At 47.4% G+C, this 21,293-nt stretch overlaps 1 pseudogene; it reads right to left on the bottom strand.

Moving 5' to 3' along the window:
* Positions 1 to 5,279: 5,279 nt before the first annotated feature.
* LOC121011403 (tRNA N(3)-methylcytidine methyltransferase METTL2A-like) lies at positions 5,280 to 6,596 on the bottom strand (annotated as a pseudogene).
* Positions 6,597 to 21,293: the final 14,697 nt, after the last annotated feature.

Genomic DNA, 21,293 nt, shown 5'->3' with positions numbered 1-21,293 from the left:
GTGAGGGATTATCTAACCTCACTACAGAGGTGAGTTGTGTACCCTGAGGAATTATAGTAGGGCCATCTGAGGTGTTGAGGGTGGAGTATGTGACCCCACCAGAAAGGTGGCAGTGTGCCCATTGACTGAGGTGATCATCTCACCCCGTGTATTCAAGGGGGTCTGGGGAAAGACAGGAACAGATTCCTTAAAGGGAAGTCATTGGAAGTAACAATTACAGAGGGGAGGTGAACTCTGAGAGGTTACATGGCCTCAGGTAAGGTACGAAGAGACTGTTGAATGACCTGATGAGGGTTGTACTAAAAAGGCCATTTTTCTTTTCTTTAAAAAATTTTTAATGTTTATTTTGGAGAGAGGGAGAGAGAGAGTGTGAGCAGGGTAGGACACAGAATGTGAAGCAGGCTCCAGGCTCTGAGCTGTCAGCACAGAGCCCGGTGCGGGGCTCAAATCCACAAACCTCGAGATCATGACCTGAGCTGAAGTTGGACGCTTAATCAACAGAGCCACCCAGGTGCCCCTAAAACGGCCATTTTTCAATTTCATACTAGGAGAAACTAGCAGACCACTTTTAAAAAACGTTTATTTATTTTTGAGAGAGAGGGAGAGAGACCAAAAGAAACAGAATCCCAAGCAGGCTCCATGCTATCAGTGCAGGGCCTGACGTGGGGCTTGAACTCATGAACCATAAGATCATGACCTGAGCCAAAATCAAGAGTTGGACACTTAACCAACTGAGCCACACAGGCGCCCCCAAGGACCATTTTCTAGAGGGGATTTGGGAACCTGAGGATTCAAGGTCCCCTGGAGATAAACCAATTTGGGGAGACCCCAAGAACTCCAGAGAGATGATTGTAGTTCCAAATTATCCTTAGTGAAATTCTACCTTTTTCTGGAATGTCGGACTGAATTAGTGCTATCGAGGCAGAGCGTGTAATCAAGAACAGAGGAGGAAAGGGGGGATCCAGGGGAACGAGAATTTCCCATTGGTTTAGACATGTATTCAAATAAACAAAAGAGGTTTCCCCCAAGAGCTGGGAAGATTCTCACCCGTCCCAAAACTTGCAAGATTCCTGTTCAACGGGCAGATCGGATGCCCACTCAAGAGCCAAAGAAAAAAGTTTTCATTCAAAGAGAATCAAACTAACTCCTTGCTTGTGCTATAACGGCACATGTCTGGAGCACTGGATTAGGGGTTGTGATTGACAGTGTGGAGCCAGATCTCCCCAATGTGGAAAGGACACAAGGGGTATGAGAGGCTGACATGAACACCTGGGTGACAGTAGAAGGACCTGAGCCAGCACTCCCTCCGAGTCACGGCACCAGAATACTGTCAAAAAAAAAAAAAAAAAAAATCCAAACTTGCCTAGAGAAAGACTATCCAGAAGTCTGGACAGACCATCAGATCTGTAAGCACCTGAGGAGGCTGTGGGGAAATGGCATTTCTTTTACAGGGAGGCACGGACAAGGCTGGAAAGAGCCAGGTGTGGGGTAGGGAGGTAAGCAAGTGGTGTCGTCAAGCACCCGAACAGGAAATGTCTTTCTCTGCCGTCAGCCGATCCTCGATCCTCGGGAGGTGCCGTTGAGATTGTCCTGCTTTCTAATGCTTGCTTCAGCTCAAGGGTGGGCTGCAGTTCAAGGGCCGGTGGAGAGGAGAGAAGCCTGACCAGTTTGGTCAGAACGAGTTAGCAGGGATTTTGTCCAGATTGGTCATTTGCATTTACGAAAATTGTAAATAGACGGAATCGTACGGTAGGCACGCTGGCTTCTCAGTATAATTGAGATTTGTACCGCCTCAGTGACCCTCTGAACTACCTTCAACTTTTCATATTGTCCAGCTTTCCGAGTGTTCTTCTGTGGAAAGGTTGATCTGAAGTGACCCAGTCAACCACCGTGGGAAGTGCAAGTCGACTTGGTTGTTTTGATGGCATTCTACTCATTCTACTTTTAAAATATTTATGGGAACTCTCTGGGACCTATGGTGAAGGCGCCTTCCTCCAGAGGAGTCATGTGTTTGTTTAGTATTTGAGTTCAGCAGATCCTTTCTGTTTTGTTTTTTTTTTAAGTTTTACTTATTGATTTTTTTAGTAGTCTCTACGCCCAGCGTGGGGCTCGAACTCATGACCCCTGAGATCAAGAGTCGCACACTCTTCCTACTGAGCCAGCCAGGAGTCAGCAGATGCTTTCAAGCTGAGAATTTGGATCATTGTTCAATCTAGAAAATAGGTTTTTGGAAAAACTTTCCTCTCCTACATACGTTCTTCTTTGTTCCTGGATCTTTAATTTTTTAAATATATTTTATTTTTTTAAGTTTATATATTTATTTTGAGAGAGACAGAGAGAGACGGCGTGACTGGGGGAGGGGGTGAGAGAGGGAGAGAGAATCCCAAACAGGCTCCTCACTGTGAGCGCAGAGCCTGATGTGGGGCTCGAACCCGAGAACCGTGAGATCATGACCTGAGCAGAAATCAAGAGTTGGACGCTCAACCGAGTGAGCCCCCCGGGTGCCCCCTTTGTTCCTGGATCTTTAATTAGATGGAATCTCTGCCAGTCTTCCAAAAGTCATCCCTCTCCCCAACCAGAAAATAAAAAAATGGATGTTCTTTGGATTTTCTTCTAATACTTGAATGCTTTATTTCTTTGAATTACATATTCATATATAATGCAAGTCCATTCTTTTTAAATTACCATAGCTTCCTAATTTATATGCTAGGAACAGTAAGCACCTCTTCATTACTTTATTATTATTGTTGTTATTATTTTAATTCCAGTGTAGTTCACATATAGTGTTATATTAGTTTCAGGTGTCCAATATAGTGATTCAACAATTCTGGGCATTCCTTAGCACTCATCAAGATAAGTGCTCTCCTGGGGCGCCTGGGTGGCGCAGTCGGTTGAGCGTCCGACTTCAGCCAGGTCACGATCTCGCGGTCCGTGAGTTCGAGCCCCGCGTCGGGCTCTGGGCTGACGGCTCAGAGCCTGGAGCCTGTTTCCGATTCTGTGTCTCCCTCTCTCTCTGCCCCTCCCCCGTTCATGCTCTGTCTCTCTCTGTCCCAAAAAAAACTAAACGTTGAAAACAATAAAAAAAAACAAGATAAGTGCTCTCCTGGGGCGCCTGGGTTGCCCAGTCGTTTGGGCGTCCGACTTCGGCTCAGGTCATGATCTCGCGGTCCGTGAGTTCAAGCCCCGCGTCGGGCTCTGTGCTGACGGCTCAGAGCCTGGAGCCTGTTTCCGATTCTGTGTGTCTCCCTCTCTCTCTGACCCTCCCCCGTTCATGCTCTGTCTCTCTCTGTCTCAAAAATAAATAAACGTTAAAAAAAAATTAAAAAAAAAAAGATAAGTGCTCTCCTTAATCCCCATCACCTGTTTCACCCATCCCCCCACCCGCCTTCCCTTTGGGAATCATCAGTTTGTTCTCTATAGTAGAGAGTCTATTTCTTGGTTTGTCTCTTTTTTATCTTTGTTCATTTGTTTTGTTTCTCAAATTCCACGTACGAGGAGTGGTCCTGGATGTCTCAGGTAAGCGTCCGACTCTCGGTTTCAGCTCAGGTTATGTCCTCACAGCTCATGGGATTAAGCCCTACATAGGGCTCTGCACTGACAGCCTGGAGCCTGCTTGGGATTCTCTCTCTCCCTCTCTCTCTGCCCCTCACCTGATTGCCCTCTCTCTCTCTCAAAATAAACATTAAAAACGATTCCACACACGAATGAAATCATATGGTATTTCTCTTTCTCTAACTGACTTACTTTGCTTAACATTATACTCTCTAGATCCACCATGTTGTTGCAAATGGCAAGATTTCATTCTTGTATATAAGTACCACATCTTCAGGGTGCCTGGGTGGCTCAGTCGGTTAAGAGTCTGACTTGATTTTGACCGAGGTCGTGATCTCACAGTCGTGGGATCAAGCCCTGAGCTGAGCTCTGTGCTGTTAGTGGAGCCTGCTTAAGATTCTCTCTCCTCCTTCTGCCCCTCCCCTGTTTGTACATGCTCTCTTTCTTTCTCTAAAAAAAAATTTTTTTTAAATAAATACCACATTTTTTAAGTTGAAAATCCAAAACGTAAGAAGAATTGAAAATTCTTTATTTGGGGGGCACCTGGGTGGCTCAGTCAGTTATGAGTCTGACTTTTGGTTTCAGCTCAGGTCATGATCTCACAGTTCGTGGGTTTGAGCCCCGCATCGGGCTCAGTGCTGGCAGTGTGGAGCCTGTTTGGGATGCTCTCTCTCTCCTTCTTTCTCCGCCCCTCCCCCGCACACACACACACACACACACACACACACACACACACTCTGTCTCAAAATAAATAAACTTAAAAAAAAAAAGGAAGAAAATTCTTTATTTGGTAAAATTAAGAATACATTGTATAACTCATGGACCACCAAGAGGGAAACATGTGAGAGTGGCAACTGAAAAAAACAACAACATGAAGTAATACTGATGATGCTCATATTCAGTTGTGCCGTCATGTGGCTAAAATAAAGTTCTTCTGGTTCCTTTTGTGTCAAACATTTAAGGGCACACTAAAAAAAAAAATAAGGCAATTTTGCTAAAAGGGAAGATCCTTTAAATTCTTTAGGAAGAGGTTACCTAAAGGGGGAAGAGTGCTTAAAATTCTATAGCACTAAGGTTAAGTGGAGGCCATGACCAAATAAATGTGTAACCAAGACATGTTTTATGCTCTTTAAAGCAGTACTTTTGAGTCGGGAAAGTATCCAGAGAAAGATGATTCTTCCTGATGTGCTTCTCGCTGAACAACACCTTTATTCACCTTTGTATGTATCAACTGTCTAGTGCAAGTACTTGAACTCTGAAATATCTCAATGCAACTCACAAGTGACACTTTATCATGCATAATACCTTCACCTGGAAATAAATTCTTCATGCCTTGCACATTCATGATTCCCAGGAACATTTCAGTTATGGTAAATTACAGGATGGCAAGAAAATTTCTTGGAGATCTTGAAGTAAGAAAAAACTTGAGGTGGGGCGCCTGGGTGGCTTAGTCGGTTAAGCGTCCAACTTCGGCTCAGGTCGTGATCTCGTGGTTCGTGAATCTGAGCCTCGCGTCGGGCTCTGTGCTGACAGCTCAGAGCCTGGAGCCTGCTTCGGATTCTGTGTCTCCCTCTCTCTCTCTCTGCCCCTCCCCCACTCATGCTCTCTCTCTCTCTCTCTCTCTCTCTCTCTCTCTCAAAAATAAAACATTTAAAAAAGTTAAAAAAAATAAAAAACTTGAGGGAAGGATATGTTAAAGGGCTTCACAAATATGAAGCACAATAAAAGGCAATTTTTCCTAGATCCAAGGCTCAAGTCTGAATCCTTAAACTTCCCACCATCAAGACAGCATTTGTGAGTGTTCTTTTCGGAAAGCTCCAGTGAGCTCCCGTGTCAGGAACAGGTGCCTCTCAGCCAGCGCCGGACAGAAGAGGCTTGTGATGCTGGCACCGAATCCAAACTCAGTACGTTGTTGGCTCTTTCTGTCGGGTCGCTTATAATCGGCAATCCACCATGTTCTGGACCTTCTCCGGTCCAGCAGTAGTGAAAAGTGTATCCAGTTTACCGTGTGTGAAGAACTAAACTCTAGTACCATTGCCTGTCACAGGGAAATTTCAGACAGACACTGATCGTTTCTTTTTAATGTTTATTTATTTGTTTGTTTTTAATGTTTACTTTTGAGAGAGAGAGACAGAGTGTGAGCAAGGGGAGGGACAGAGAGAGGGAGACAAAGAAGCCAAAGCAGGCTCCAGGCTCTGAGCTGTCAGCACAGAGCCTGACGCGGGGCTTGAACTCACGAGCTGTGAGATCGTGACCTGAGCCGAAGACAGCCGCTTAACCGACCGAGCCACCAAGGTGCCCCGACACTGACCTTTTTTATTTATTTATTTATTTTTAAAAATTTTTTTTTTCAACGTTTATTTATTTTTGGGACAGAGAGAGACAGAGCATGAACGGGGGAGGGGCAGAGAGAGAGGGAGACACAGAATCGGAAACAGGCTCCAGGCTCTGAGCCATCAGCCCAGAGCCTGACGCGGGGCTCGAACTCACGGACCGTGAGATCGTGACCTGGCTGAAGTCGGACGCTTAACCGACTGCGCCACCCAGGCGCCCCGACACTGACCTTTTTTAAACCCAAGCTAAGCCGTGTCATAGCGGCCATAATCTCGAAGAGGCATCATCCCTCTGGGCTCCAGAAGCCTGCTCAGCCTGTTGAGAGCCTCCTGCATCTTGTCCTGAGGGTGACAATCTCGAGACTAGCCGTGGGCGCTGGGTAACTCTGATCTTCATCACATGGATTGTGAACAAAGGGAAAACACCGGCAAGGATCCTGTGCTAAATTTGTCTGAACCAGTTCTACAGCCGTGGAAGAAAAATCACAGCAGTAAACAGAGTCCTGGATCCCGGTTAGTTTGTAAAATCAGAAAGACTGTGTCTCTCACGCCACAACCGACCTCGAGTGTTCGGGAGCTGGCTGAGGAGCCAGAGAACTCATCAGCACAGATCTGCAGGTGATTGAGTTTCTGAGTTACATTTTCTTCCACGGGAGCCGCCTGTGTTTTATGTCCAAGACTATCTGAATTGTTCCTCTATTTTAAAACCATTCTCGGGGCACCTGGGTGCCTCAGTTAGTTGGGGGACCAACTTCAGTGCGGGTCATGATCTCACGGTTTGTGAGTTCGAGCCCCGCGTCGGGCTCTGTGCTGACAGCTCAGAGCCCGGGGCCTGCTTTGGATTCTGTGTCTCCCTCTCTCTCAGCCCCTCCCTCACTCATTCTCTGTCTCAAAAGTAAACATTAAAAAAATTTTTTTTTTTTAATATCGAGGTGTCTGAACTCAGGCACCAGTTGGATTCCTGGCTCAGCTGGTTGTTGGCTTATCTCAGCCTCTGCAAGCCTCTCCCACAAACAGCCTACAGGTGAGCTTTAAGAAGAAAATGTATATAAAGCCATCAAGTGACTAGTAATCCAGTTGTCTGTTTTAGGCGAGGAGTGTTTCTGATGTTGGTCCTTCCAAAATACGGATCCGTCCTTTACAAGTGTTCTCGACCACAACTCCCTCAGATGACAGCCGCATCAGTTCTGACTCTACATGTATGACAGCCGCCCCAGACCTGAAAACCCCAAGTGACATACAAGCATCGTGTGGCTTCTTGCTGTCCTCTCCAGAAGCTCAGCCAAGTCATCCCACCATCACCAGGACTGCTCTTCTGGGTTCCAGCCACCGAGGATTAAATGGAGCCACCAAGCTATTCACCCATATTCTGTATCTTACTCTTCCCTCTCATACAACTCAGCCACAGCACATGCATATCCCGAGTCAACTAACTGTTATCTTATAACCTCGGAGATGCCTTTCCCTTAACGTGACACCATGCAAAGCTGGGGATTCGATTTGTATTGCAATTCAGGCATCCAAAGGATTAGACTGTGGGTTTAGTTTCCAGAAATCTCAACTCGGGAGCTAAGGGAGATAAGAATTTCTCTTAGGATGGTCATTAATAGCTTTCTATCCCTTACCTTGACTTTGAGCTGAGAATTTAAAGCCCTGAGCTCATTTTCTTTCTGCACTTAAAAGCAACCAACCGGGGGCACCTGGGTGGCTCAGTTGGTTAAACAGCTCTTTTTTTTAATTGGTTTTTTTTTAATGTTTATTTTTGAGAGAGAGAGAGAAAGAGAGAGAGCACGAGTCGGGGAGGGGCAGAGAGAGAGGGAGACACAGAATCCAAAGCAGGCTCCGGGCTCTGAGCTGTCAGCACAGAGCCTGACTCGAGGCTCCAACCCATGAATCTTGAGATCATGACCTGAGCTGAAGTTGGACGCCTAACCGACTGAACCACCCAGGCGCCCCAAGCATCCGACTCTTGATTTCGAAGGTGATATTCCCAGCTGGGAATACCTGAGGCACTCGCCAGACCCATATCACAGACGTTCCCCCCAGCAGGGCCCGTGTTGTGACTGGACTGGATCTCGTGGCTCCTGTCACGACTGCAGGATGTGCATCAGTGAAAACCACCAGGGAACTTTGACGAACAAGGCTAATCACTCCCAAGTCCTGGCATGCCGGGGCCACCGAGTGAGGTCACAGGCAGACAGAACGCAGACCTGGGGCTCTGCCTTCATTAGCGTCTGAGAGGGGGAGTTCCTGGGGGCTCGTGAGGTCACTCTATATTGACTAATTTGAAGCCTAAGAGTGGGATTCAGGGCACGGGAGACTGAAGGCAGGGCCACTCAAGGCGTGTCCGTTTTCATGGTCATCCAGGGTTTTCTGAGAGGAAAACTTCGTGGGCGTGGGGGTGCCTACTGCCTTATCTGGTTGTGCTGATCTGGAGCAGATGGCTTTTGAAATGGATGCCTTGCCAATCAATGCTTAATTCAGGCATTACACCCCGACACTTCCTTCCACCACGACAGGCGGTCGTTGTTGTCACCATTTTGCTACTGTTGCCCGCAGACAACCGGCGTCTCCTTTACCGTCAGAAACGGGGTCATGAATCCAGTTGAGTCTGCCCAGAGAACCCGGTCCAGATTCCTATCCTCGAGTTTCTGTTCCCTGGAACTGCTCACAGCACCATCGCTGTCTACCCATCTGCATTCAGCCAGGGAAGCAGAACTTCTCTGGGGATTCTGGGGTAAGGGATTGCTTGTGAGAACTGGACCTTCCATGATCTCACGGTTCACGAGATCGAGCCCCACGTTGGGCTCTGCGCTAATGGTGTGGAGCCTGCTTGGGATGCTCTCTCTTTCCCTCTCTCTCTGCCCCCCCGCCCCCACCCCGGTCTCTCTCAAAATAAATAAATAAACATTAAAAAAAAAAAAAGAAAAGTAGACCTTATACAACTGCTTCACTTTCACCAACCAAATCTCATAAAAGTGCTTTCCTGGCCAACGGTAACCCAGAAGCATGCAGGGCAAGGGTTTCTGAGGAAGATGGCTTGAGTGTAATCGGAGCAACATGGTAGAACCCACAGCGATATCCAGGCAGTGGATTTTATTTATTTTTTTATTTTTAATTTTTTTTTAATGTTTATTTATTTTTGGGACAGAGAGAGAGAGAGAGACAGAGCATGAGCGGGGGAGGGGCAGAGAGAGAGGGAGACACAGAATCGGAAGCAGGCTCCAGGCTCTGAGCCATCAGCCCAGAGCCCAACGCGGGGCTCGGACTCACGGAGCGCGAGATCGTGACCTGAGCCGAAGTCAGGTGCTGAACCGACTGAGCCACCCAGGCGCCCCTGAGATTAATTTTTAAAAATACTTTTCCATGCTTACATCTGCATTTCATGGTTTCCATGCCTTATGTTTAGGCAAACTCTGCGTCATTTGGAATGGATCCTGATTTGAGATGATGGTTCTCTGTGTCTTATCTTCCTCGGTGGCACCACTTTCTAAGACAGTGCCTGACACCTAGTAGATATTCAATGAATATTTATGTATTTATGTATTTATTTATTTATTTATTTTTATTTTTCATGTCTCTCTTTCTTAATGTTTAATGTGTTAAATGTTTTTTTATTTTTTGAGAGACAGAGCACGAGTGGGGGAGGGGCAGAGAGAGAGGGAGACGCAGAATCCGAAGCAGGCTCCAGACTCTGAGCTGTCGGCACAGAGCCCGACGCGGGGCTCGAACCCACAAACAATGAGATCATGACCTGAGCCGAAGTCTGATGCTTGACCGACTGAGCCACCCAGGCGCCCCAACTCAAGGAATATTTATTGAGCGGATGAGCAAATTAACACTCAGGTCTGCCAATCCACCGTCTCCAGAAACCATTATTTTCTGCTGCCTGTGGTGCTTTGTGGCATCTCAGAGACCTTCCACACTGTGTGCTCCAACACGTTACCTAACCAGCCTGACTGAATTCCTTTTTGTAATGTGGGGCGGGAGTTAAAATATGCCTGGTTCCAGAGCATGGAACACCTGTTCTTCTAGGCCTGGCACTGAAAACCATTGAAGATGTGAACCCAAGAGTCCTGGGAAAAGGCTGGTGTTCGAGAACCAGAGCAGGTCTTTTTTTTCTCCGTGTGCAGTGTTTGGTTCCTGTTTATAGAACGCAAATTTAAAATGTAATGGGTGGGGGCGCCTGGGTGGCTCAGTCGGTTGAGCGTCGGCCTGCGGCTCAGGTCATGATCTCGCGGCCCCGTGCGTTCGAGCCCCGCGTCGGGCTCTGCGCTGACAGCTCAGAGCCTGGAACCTGCTTCGGATTCTGTGCCTCCCTCTCTCTCTCTGCCCCTCCCCCATTTTCTCTCGTTCTCAAAAATAGTAAACATTAAGGAAAAAAAAAAAGAAAACTTTAGAAAAATAAATAAAATGCAATGTGTGAAGACAGAAGGAAATACCAGGGGGATGAAGGCCACCTTTGTGGGGAAAACAGCTTATGTTGTTACATGATATAAGGGGGTGGATGTGGGGGCAGGGAGGGGAGGCAGAGAGGCCAGGCAGAAACACCCAAGTGGCCCCAACTTCCACTGTTCTGCCTTAAAATATTCTTTTTCCAACAAAACTCAGCCCAGAAATCCACTTCCTCTCCTCCTGCCCTCCTGCTGCTCCAATCAATCAGTACGGGGCAAGACTTCTCAGGTTCCAACGCTAAGGAGCATAAACAGCTTCGCTAAGGAGCATAAACAGCTTCGGATCTGAGGATCTCGGGCCAGAAGTGCCAGAGGAGAGGCAGGAGCTCAAATGAAAGAAAGCCCTTGACTTGGAGGAAATGATTCTTCCTGTCACAGGAAGAGCCAGTACATCCTGAGGAAGCCACATGATTGCAGAGTCTGAGCTCAGCCTGGCCCAGGGGGAGAGAACGTGAATTTGCAGTACTCAGGGATGGAACATATATCTGAGGCTCTGCCTGATTCAGACAGGATCCACCCAGGCTCCAGGGGAGAAGATTTACAGGGGTGAGGAAGACGGTCAGTGTTCTAAGACAGGCTCAGCGAACACAGGTACAGACACACAGGAAAGAAGCCACCTGGCCAGGGGGACCTGAAACACTTCCTTCACTTCGATGCAGGTCAGCACGCTTGGGTGAAAACCCTGGTTGTGTGCGGTGAGTGTAGACACATGTTGTTAGCCTGAGAGTGATTGGGGATTCTGATAAAGAAGTGACGCTTGGCAGCCAGAGGAGGGGTGGTACGTTCGTTATCTGTCGCTGCATAACAAATTATCCCAAGACTTAGTGGCTTAGAACAACACACATTTATTATCCCCCAGTTTCTGTGGGTTAGGAGTCCGGGCACAGTGTAGCTGGGTTCCCCTCCTCAGGGTCTCTCCTGTTGCTGCCATCGAGATGCCGGCCAGGGCTGATGTCTCATCGCCTGGCTCAGCCAGGAAGGAGCCGCTTTCTAGTTCATTCCTTTCCCACGAGCTCTTGGACCGGGGGCCTCCGTTCCTCACGGGCTGTTGGCCAGAGGCCGCCATCGGGTGCTTCTCCCCAACGTGGAAGCTGTGATGTCAGAGCGTATGAGCCAAGAAGGCAATTGAGGGAGTTGGCCAGCAAGACAGAAGTCACAACGTCTGTCATCTAGTCATGGGAACGACAGCCCATTACCCTTACCGTATTCTGTCCATTAGAAGCAAGTCACAAGCTCAGGCCCCACACTCAAGGACGGGAGTTACACAAGGGCACCAATGACAGATGGGGGAGGGGCACCGCAGGCCCTCTTAGAAGTTGGCCTCCCGCAGGTGGGGAAGAATCTGCAGAAAAATACTCTTGAGAAGTATTTGAGGAGACAAACTTTTAAGTGGATTAAATGGCAAAGAAGAAATGTTACACAAAATGCCAGGCTTTCTAACACACGCGAGGGGCTGATTTCCTAACAGTTTATGAGCACTGAACTTAATTCCTAAGGAGATGGCCTTGTACAAATAGTACATAACGAAAAATAGGTAACTCACCTGTAATTAATTGAAACCAGAGTTTCCCCACCGCCACCCCCCACACCTGGCCAAATTCAGAGTCTTGTCCCTGGGAGAGTCTGAGAGGGTTCCAGTCACCTCTCGCCCCATAAAAACAAGCCAAAGTTTAGTAGCTTTAAACAACGTTTATATTGCTCACAGATCTGCAATCTGGACAGGGCTCGGTGCCTGCAGCTCAGGTCTGTTGTACTCAGCATCAGCTGGGGCGGCCTGAAGGCGGACCTGGAATCTTCTCAAGGCTCTCTCACTCACATGTCTGCAGTTGACGCTGCAGTGGATGGGGGGGCTCTGGCCAGGACACCTACAGGTGGCCCTTCTATGTGGCTGCTAGGGTGTCCTCTCAGCATGGGGCCTGGGCTCCAAGGATGAGTGTCCTGAGAGAAACTGAGGCAGGGTGTACCGCCTTTTACGACTTAGCCTTGAAAGACACCTACTGTCACCCCCACCATGGTCTTGCGTCTGCTGGGCTCAAGGGGACGGAATGCAGATCCCACATCTTTTTTTTTTTTTTTTTAAGTAAGCTTCACGTCCATCGTGGAGCCCAACATGGGGCTTGAACTCGTGACCCTCAGATCCAGACCTGAGCTGACCTCGAGTCCAAAGCTTAACCGACTGAACCACTCAGGAGCCCCTCTCCCCTTTTTAATAGAACCCACATCTTGACCGAGGAGTGTCTCCACCTTAAGAAGGTCCTATTGTGAGAAGGGCACATAGGAAGGGATTCATCTTCGGAAAATACAATCCGCCACCGAGAGCAGACCAGCCGCCACCCCGTCCTTGAGCTTTCACGAGTGTCAGTGACAACAGACCTCACAGGGTGAAAGGAGGTGTGTGTGGTCATGGGAAGTAAGACAGCAGGTGTAATGCTGATAAATAAGAAATACAATCCTTTCTGCCTCTTCTCCCATTGAGTGGGAGGTTGGGAAGAGATCCATCAGAGACAATCGTGCAGGGCCACTGAGCCAAGCCTGTGGGCTTGAGAGTTTCACTTGGCCTGTTATCCTAAAGCCTGTAAAACTCCCTGTGTTAGTTTTCGGTTGCAGCGTGACACAGTACCACAAATTCAGCAGCTTGAACGATACCCATTTATTACTTCACGGTTTCGTAGGTGAGGAGTCCAGGCAGGTTTGCATTCGGGTTATCGCAACTCTGAGATGAAGATGTCAGTGGCCAGTCTCTGGGGAAGAATCTGCAAACATTCTAGAAATTGAATCTATCGGAGAAGGCGTCTCGCATCATTCTCCGCTGGGTGACGCTAGGGAGATTTTTGACCGCCAGAGGGCGCAAGAACCCTAATCCCTGTCGCCTGGGTTCCAGCTCCGGTCTTGGCCCACGTACCCGCAGCGTCAGCAACGCCCAGGAACTTGTTAGAAAAGTGGAATCTCGGGCCCCAAACCCAGAGCTGTTGAGTCAAAATCTAGGTTTTGTCAAGACCCCCAGGCAATTTGTGTGCACGTGAAAGCTGGATGGGCACTGCAGCTCAGGAGTTCTCACCCTCGGCGGCATGTTTAGAATCACCTCGGGAGCTTTGAAAATTCCTGGGGGCAAGGGCTTCCTTCCCCCCACAGATTCTGATTTTAACGGCCCTGAGGCCAGATTGTTAAAGGGCGCCCTGAAAATTGTAACGCGCTTCCGAGGATGAGATTCTCTGCAAGTCTGGCTCATTCCTGGCTTTAAGCACCTGGTGTAGGAACCGAGCTGGGCCAGAACCGGGGTTCACCACCTTGGGTGTAGACACAGGAGAAGGACGCAAAGCCCCATGGTCAGGGGTCTCCTGGGATGCAAGACCAAGTAGGGACAAATGTGGAAGTGTGAAACGCTGAGGAAGTGTTCTCTCATACCTCATACTCAAAGTGCGTCTGAAACCCGGGTCAAACACCAATTCCTCCGACGGAAATTCCAGTTTCTCTGCCCAGTGCTTGGTGAGAACACTTCTTGATGGGTGCCCTCTGATCATGATGCTGCCTCCTGGCGGCCGCCTTGAGAACAGGAAATGTTTGCTCCACCAAGCACCTTCCACAGCCCTACCTTGACCTGAGCAGCCACCCCCCCCCCCCCCCCCCCGCCCTCCCCCCCCCCCCCCCCCCCTCCGCTGATGGTGGACCCAGGGAGCTGACTTCAAGAAAGACGGTACCTGGAGGGCGGAGGAGCTCAGCAGTGTTAGGAGGGACTTTTAAAAACCTTTCTCCTCACCATTTATATGGCGTTTCCCAGTCCCAGTGCACTTTTATGCACAGCGCCTCATTTTCACTGTACTCTACCTACACGCACCCAGTTAGCTTAGACCGGGTTAACGGTGCAGATGTGGGAAACGGAGTGACCGACGGGTGAATGGGTATGCCGAAGTTCGCAGGATGAGACAGGCCGAACTAGGGCAAGAAATCGCCTTACGAAATTTCCTCATTTGCTAAGTGCTGTTTCCAGGATGTGGCAATATCCGACTTCTGACTGTCCTTTCCTCACCGTTTGGGGGCATTTCTGGGTATTTTATCATTGTTCTTCCTTCTCCGTTCCCCTCCCCCCAACGGAGGGTTTGTTTTTTCATTCTAGAATTCTCAATCTCCTATTAAAAATGTCCACTGACTTCTACGATTTCTCATGCTCGATAGATTTCCCGGGGGGGGGGGGCCCGGGGGGGGCAGCGAAGTCTCAATACAGACTAACAACAACGACAACGATTTCATTATCGCTTTCTTGAATGCAAAGGACTGATTTCCTGTTGTGTCTCCAACACTTTCACAAAATATTTGTGGAATGAATGAATCACGGATGAAGTGGAGGGATTTGCCAAGTGAAATGGGAGGGAGAGAGGAAGCCGATAGAGAAAACCAATCCAGTCGGGGGCGTGCAAGTGCTGTGGCGCGCGGGCCAACCTCGGACCCCAGAGCCGTGAAGGATGGTGCAGTGTAGACACCGCGGGGAGCGAGCTGGGTTCATCCTCTCCAATCATGGCCGACGCTCTGCATCCTACGCCCTTTTCCTGTTCTTCTCTATGGTGCAGAAAAAGGAAGTTTAAGTCTGGATGGATTTCCTGCTCAAGCGAAATGCTATGAAGTTCTTTGAAGAGTTCAGCGAACCTCCAGATGTTGACTCCTACCATGAGGGCCCTCCAGCTCTCCTCTGTCAAGTGCCTTACTCCTCTTGGGTAGAAACCCTTCTCCTTCCCGGGGCTCCAGGCACCCTCTCCACCCCCTGATGTTTGAGGAGGGATGGGGAACGGTGTGCTCTGCCTTCACCCCGTGTTTTTGCCCCGAGGCCCCACCCCGGGCTCCCCCCACCACACACACACCAGCTACACTCGCCCTTCTCCCACTGCTTCCCTCCCACCATCTCCCACTTTCTTCCTTGAGTCCTCCAAGGGGCTGCAGGGCCTGTCCAGGGCGGTGCTGCAGCCCTGAGGCATGGCTCGGGCTCAGCCCCACTCGGCCCCTGGCACTGAGACTCAGGGTCCAGCATCCACGGTGCAGGAGGCCTTCTGTTGACTCTTGCTCCGGGCCTCATGAGGGGCGAGCGATGGCAGGTGAAGAGGCTGGCACCGGCCACACCCAGGACTGGTGACGGGAGCCAAGGGAAGCGTGGGGGCAGCTGGTGGGAGCACACGGGGAAGGGCATCCCAGCAGGAGAGAAAAGCTTTGTGTCTCCGTTCACAGATCACAGGGAGGAAGCTTCCGTGAGTGTGTGGATGAAAAGACAGTGTTCCGACTGGGGAAGTTGCAAAATGCCATAACGATGTTTATTATGTTCATTATTAGTGGTTCTATCACTTGGATTCTTAGAATTAAAGTTCTTGGGCCTAACAAAGGCAGGCTTCTTAAATTCTCATGCTGATCAGTTATACACACACATAGTAGGAAAGGTAAAATGATTCAACGTGCCTTTGTCTCCTCCACTCCATGCCTTCTCACCCTTGATTCCACTCTCCAGAATCAACCACTCCCTTTTCGTCGGTGCCTCTGTCGAAATCTTCATGTTTACAAATAGCAAGTTTATACACAGTCTTGATTTTTTCATTGTATGTATTACCCACGGACTTTTTACTGGATGACGATAAATTAGCTCTTATACACATATTTACCTATTACACACATCCTTTCCCACACACCTCTTTCCCTCCCTTCTGTCCATCCTCCCAAGGTTGTTCTTTGATGATTTTTATGAAATCAACATTCAGTGATTCTATGATTATGATTAGTAAAATGTTAGAGCTGAGCTATGTAGTGCGCTGGGATTCACAGCACAGCATCTCCAGTCAAGCTTTTGGTTTTTCTTTACAACTGGAGTTAACATTGCCTTCTCTTGCCCCCACTTAGAATAATTTAACCTCCAACATCACTGTTCTGCTCCAGTCTGGAGATGGATGCTCTTTAACAGACTGCAGAATTCTCTCCCTGGGACTTCCCTTTGCCATCTTGCTAGGTTGATTCCCCCATTTTGAACCTCCTAGGTTGAACCTCCTGGTTCACTCCTTTGTTTTTGGTGGAAATACCTTCTAGAAGCTTCTTGAGAAAGAGAGCTTAGGAGGCAATTTTTTGAGACATTATGTGTCTGAGAATTTCTAATCCTGTTTCCCGTTGATTGATAGTTAGAGGTCCTTCCCCCTATCATGCTTTAACTGTGATTTTTTTTTTTTTTCTTTCTGGAAACTTTTAGAACTGATGTTCTGAAGTATCATTATTGTATTTTAACAATTGTGCTCCATACTCTGTAGGCCCCTTCCAATGTTCAGTTGTGGGATTTTTTTCTTGTAATATTTCTTTAATACCTTCTTAACTATTGTGTTTTCTGCTTTTTTTTTTTTTTTGGAATTTCTGGATTTATCCTCTAATTTTCTTATCTTTTCTCTTACTATCCATTTTGTCTTGTATTCTCCTTTCTAGGAGCTTTTCTTTGGGTTCAACACTTTTACTGTATATGCCATTTATCAGTTAAAGGAAGTGCTTTTCTATTTCAAGCTTGCTAGGAGTTGGTTTTTTTTTTTAAGTTTATTTATTTTGAGAGAGACAGAGACAGTGTGAGTAGGGGAGGGGCAGAGAAAGAGAGAGAGAGAGAGAGAGAGAGAGAGAGAGAATCCCAAGCAGTCTCTGCATCATCAGCACAGAACCCGATATGGGGCTAGAACTCACGAAACCGTGAGATCATGACCTGAGCCGAAAGCGAGAACCGGACGCCTAACCGACTGAGACACGCAGGCGTCCCCAGCTTGCTAGGGGTTTTTAATTATGAATCGATGTTGAATTTTTTGGAATATGTTTTTTTTGCATCTTTTGATCTCTTAATATGTTAAATTACATTTATTGATTTTCTTTGTTAAATCATCCTTACATTCCTGGCATGAACCCAACTGCAGGATTCTGTTGAGCATTTCCTGCTCAAGCGAAATGCTATGAAGTTCTTTGAAGAGTACAGCGAACCTCCAGATGTTGACTCCTACCATGAGGGCCCTCCAGCTCTCCTCTGTCAAGTGCCTTACTCCTCTTGGGTAGAAACCCTTCTCCTTCCCGGGGCTCCAGGCACCCTCTCCACCCCCTGATGTTTGAGGAGGGATGGGGAACGGTGTGCTCTGCCTTCACCCCGTGTTTTTGCCCCGAGGCCTCACCCCGGGCTCCCCCCACCACACACACACCAGCTACACTCGCCCTTCTCCCACTGCTTCCCTCCCACCATCTCCCACTTTCTTCCTTGAGTCCTCCAAGTGGGGGGGGGGGGGGAGAGGGAGACACAGAAACTGAAGCAGACTCCAGGCTGTGAGCTGTCAGCACAGAGCCCGATGTGGGGCTTGAACTCACAAACCATGAGATCATGACTTGAACCAACGTCAGAACCTCAACCGACTGAGCCACCCAGGTGCCCCATTTTTTTTATCTTTTTCAAGAACCAACCTGTGACTTCCAATCTTCTCTATTGTATCCTAGTTTTCTATTTTATTTTCTGCTCTTACCTTTATTGTTTCCTTCCTCATGTATTCTTAGGATTTATTCCCCTCTCTTTTCCGTCTTCCTAATTTGATTGCTCACTTCATTAAATAGCGTTTAAGGCTGTAGTTTTTCTTGTTTTTCAAGTTTTTATACATGGCATTTTCATTATTGTTAGTTCTGTATATTTTCTAATTTCTCTTATGGTTTCTTATTTGACCTGTGAATTATTGAGAAGTGTCTTTAATTTCCAAACAGGTGAGTTTCCTAGTAATATTTTAGTTATTAATTTCTGACAGTTTTATTCTGATCAGAGAATGAATTTGTTTGCCATTAAAAACTTTAACAGTGCATTGGCACTTTTTTTTTAATGTCAGACTGTGATGAAATTTTGTAAATATTCCATGTGTGCTTTAAAGAATGTATATCCTATGGAAACCAATTTGACAATAAATTTCATATATTGAAAAAAAAATAAAGAATGTATATCCTAGGGGCGCCTGGGTGGCTCAGTCGGTTATGCATCCGACTTTGGCTCAGGTCATGACCTCGCGGTTCGTGAGTTCAAGCCCCTACGTCGGGCTCTGTGTTGATAGCTTGGAGCCTGGAGCCTGCTTGGGATTCTGTGTCTCCCTCTCTCTCTGCCCCCTCCCCTGCTCATGCTCTGTCTGTCTCTCTCTCAAAAAATAAATAGACATTAAAAAAAAGAATGTATATTCTTGTCGAATCACTGTGTTGTACGCCCGAAACTAATTTAATGTGTGTCAAAAATACTTCAAGTTTTAAAAATGTTTATTCTTTCCTTACTGAATACAATTTATTAGTGCATCCAAGCTTAGAACTGTTATATTTTCCTGGTGAGTCGAACTTTTATACTGTTAGGTTGTAGCTGTCTTTACCTTTAAAAGGGTTTTTTGCTTTACATCTTTGTTGTCTGATGTATTACAGCTACACTACCTTTCCTCCAGTTAGTATTTTCCTGATAAATCTTTGTCTATCCCTTTACTTTCAACCTTTCTTTATCCTTATTTGTCAGTTATTTGTCTTGTAAAGAGCATGTAACTACGTGTTTTTCTTGGTCTAATCTGGCAATGTTTGTGCTTTGACAGGAGTAGTCTTTTAACTTGGATTATAATAATTGATATGCTTGTTAGATTTCAGCCATAATATTGTGTACACTTTCTCTTTATTCCACTTTTTCCGTGCTTCTTTCACGTTTTGGATCGAAGGTTTTTCTTTTCCATTTTCTTCCTTCTACTAGTTTATTTTTTATTTTTTTCAACGTTTATTTATTTTTGGGATGGAGAGAGACAGAGCATGAACGGGGGAGGGGCAGAGAGAGAGGGAGACACAGAATCGGAAACAGGCCCCAGGCTCCGAGCCATCAGCCCAGAGCCCGACGCGGGGCTCGAACTCACGGAGCGCGAGATCGTGACCTGGCTGAAGTCGTCCGCTTAACCGACTGCGCCACCCAGGCGCCCCCCAACTGAAATTTTTCAAAATGTTTTGCGTGCAGACTTTCCCAAGTCAGACCGATTTTTTTCTCCCATTTCTGAGAACGGGTAGTGTTTTGCTCAGTGTTCGAAAGAGCTGAGAGTGGCCCTGACAGGCTTGTGGAGTGGATCTGTGAACCTCCTCCGTCTCAGCGGGGCCACTCTGAGAGCCATCCCCACAGTGGCCTGTGCCTCCCTCGTGCAGCCAGTTCCCTCTTCCCATCCTTCCTTTCCGCAGGCTTCCAGGGGCAAAGCCAGTTGTTTCCCATTTAACTAGCTATACTTGGGGCACCTGGGTGGCTCAGTCGGTTACGCATCGAACTTCGGCTCAGGTCATGATCTCACAGTTCGTGGATTTGAGCCCCGCATCTGACTCTGTGCTGACAGCTCAGAGCCTGGAGCCTGCTTCACATTCTGTGTCTCCCCCTCTTTCTCTGCCCCTCCCCTGCTTGCGGTCTCTCTCTCTCTCTCAAAAATAAATAAACATTAAAAAATTTTAAATTAGCTATACCTAACTTTTAAAAAATATTTTTATTTTTAAATCTTTATTTATTATCTTTTTTGTTAGAGAAAGAGAGAGAGAAACAGAACATGTGAGTGGGGGAGAGGGCCAGAGGGGGAGAGAGAGAGAGAGAAAGAGAGAGAGAGAGAGAGAGAGAGAGAGACCCTTAAGCAGGCTCTATGCTCAGCATGGAGCCCGAAGTGGGGGCTCGATCCCCTGACCCTGGGATCATGACCTGAGCCAAAATGAAGAGTCAGACACTCTACTGACTGAGCTACCCAGGTGCCCCTAAAAAACATTTTTAAATAAAACCAAAAAAGGTTTTATACATAATTTTATATTTACATATTATACATAATTCCAATACATAAAACAGAAAAAAAAAAAAACTGAACCATACCAAAGCTGCCATGTTTGGAGGGCTCTCCACCTCACAGGCCTGACTGTGGAGCGGAATGAAATCTTTCTAGTTCCTCCCTCGGCCTCTGCAAGGGAATGTCAGTTTCTCATTTTAAAAGTTTGCCTAATAAGTGATGTGGAAAAACACCCTGAGCTAAACCAAACCGACATGGGGACATGACCAGCATTCTAGAATTCTTGCATTCCTCCTCGCCCTATTTCCCCCAGCACCTGCTTTCCAGCATCTTGGTAGTGTGGTCGTCGAAATCCTGAGCCACAGATGCTCTTTCAAACACCGCCCCCCACCCCCGAACATATAATAGCAACTAAAACACTGATTGGGCATTCGCTGTGTGCTCGAGCCCAGCCTAAGCATTTTACTTGTATTATCTCATCAGAATCTCTCAGAACCCCTTGAGGTGGGCATCAGCATTTCCCACACTTCCCAGAGGAAGGCTGGAAACTCACTGACTACAGGGATTGTGTCTCTGTCCGTAGCTTAAACCCCATTTTCCAGAAGAGCAGCCAACAGTGTGTACATCAGCAGGTGGGGGGCAGCCTGGAAATCATTGCAGTTTATCAAAAGACTTCCCATCATCCCTGCTGAAAGGAAGCCCCCAATCTGGACGTTTCCTTGAAGAGTTCCCAGTCCAGGTGAGACAGAGATGGAAGGGCCACCGGGCATAACAGATCCCTCCCGAAGCAGGTATTTTCTACAGGAAATGTTGTATTTGGTCCCAACAAGTCCTTGCGGAAATGAATCCAAATGGTCAGAAAAATGTGATTTTTCAGGCTTTGAGAAGGAGAACAGGCCACTTTTTCTTAGACCGTGTTTTGGGCCCTTCCTTTTGGTTTTTTTGGGTGGGAGTAAAATATACAAAATCAGAGGGCAAAATGGAAAACTAGGTGCTGGGAAGGAAGCTGGGAGAAGGAAGAAACGCTTGGGAGTTTCTGGATGACAAAAATGCACCTTCATCACTCGTCCCTAGTCTTGTCAAGGTGCCCATCCTCGGACAACTCGAGGTACACCAAGCTTTCTCCTCAGAGAGCCCCAAGTTTCAGGGCAGGAAATGGTCTTGGCCTG

The sequence above is a fragment of the Herpailurus yagouaroundi genome, unplaced genomic scaffold (assembly GCF_014898765.1).
Source record: "Herpailurus yagouaroundi ecotype Mexico unplaced genomic scaffold, PumYag 194, whole genome shotgun sequence".
NCBI classification, from domain to species: domain Eukaryota; kingdom Metazoa; phylum Chordata; class Mammalia; order Carnivora; family Felidae; genus Herpailurus; species Herpailurus yagouaroundi.
Note: the sequence above shows the minus strand (reverse complement) of the source record. Positions and strands in the feature narration are given on the sequence as shown.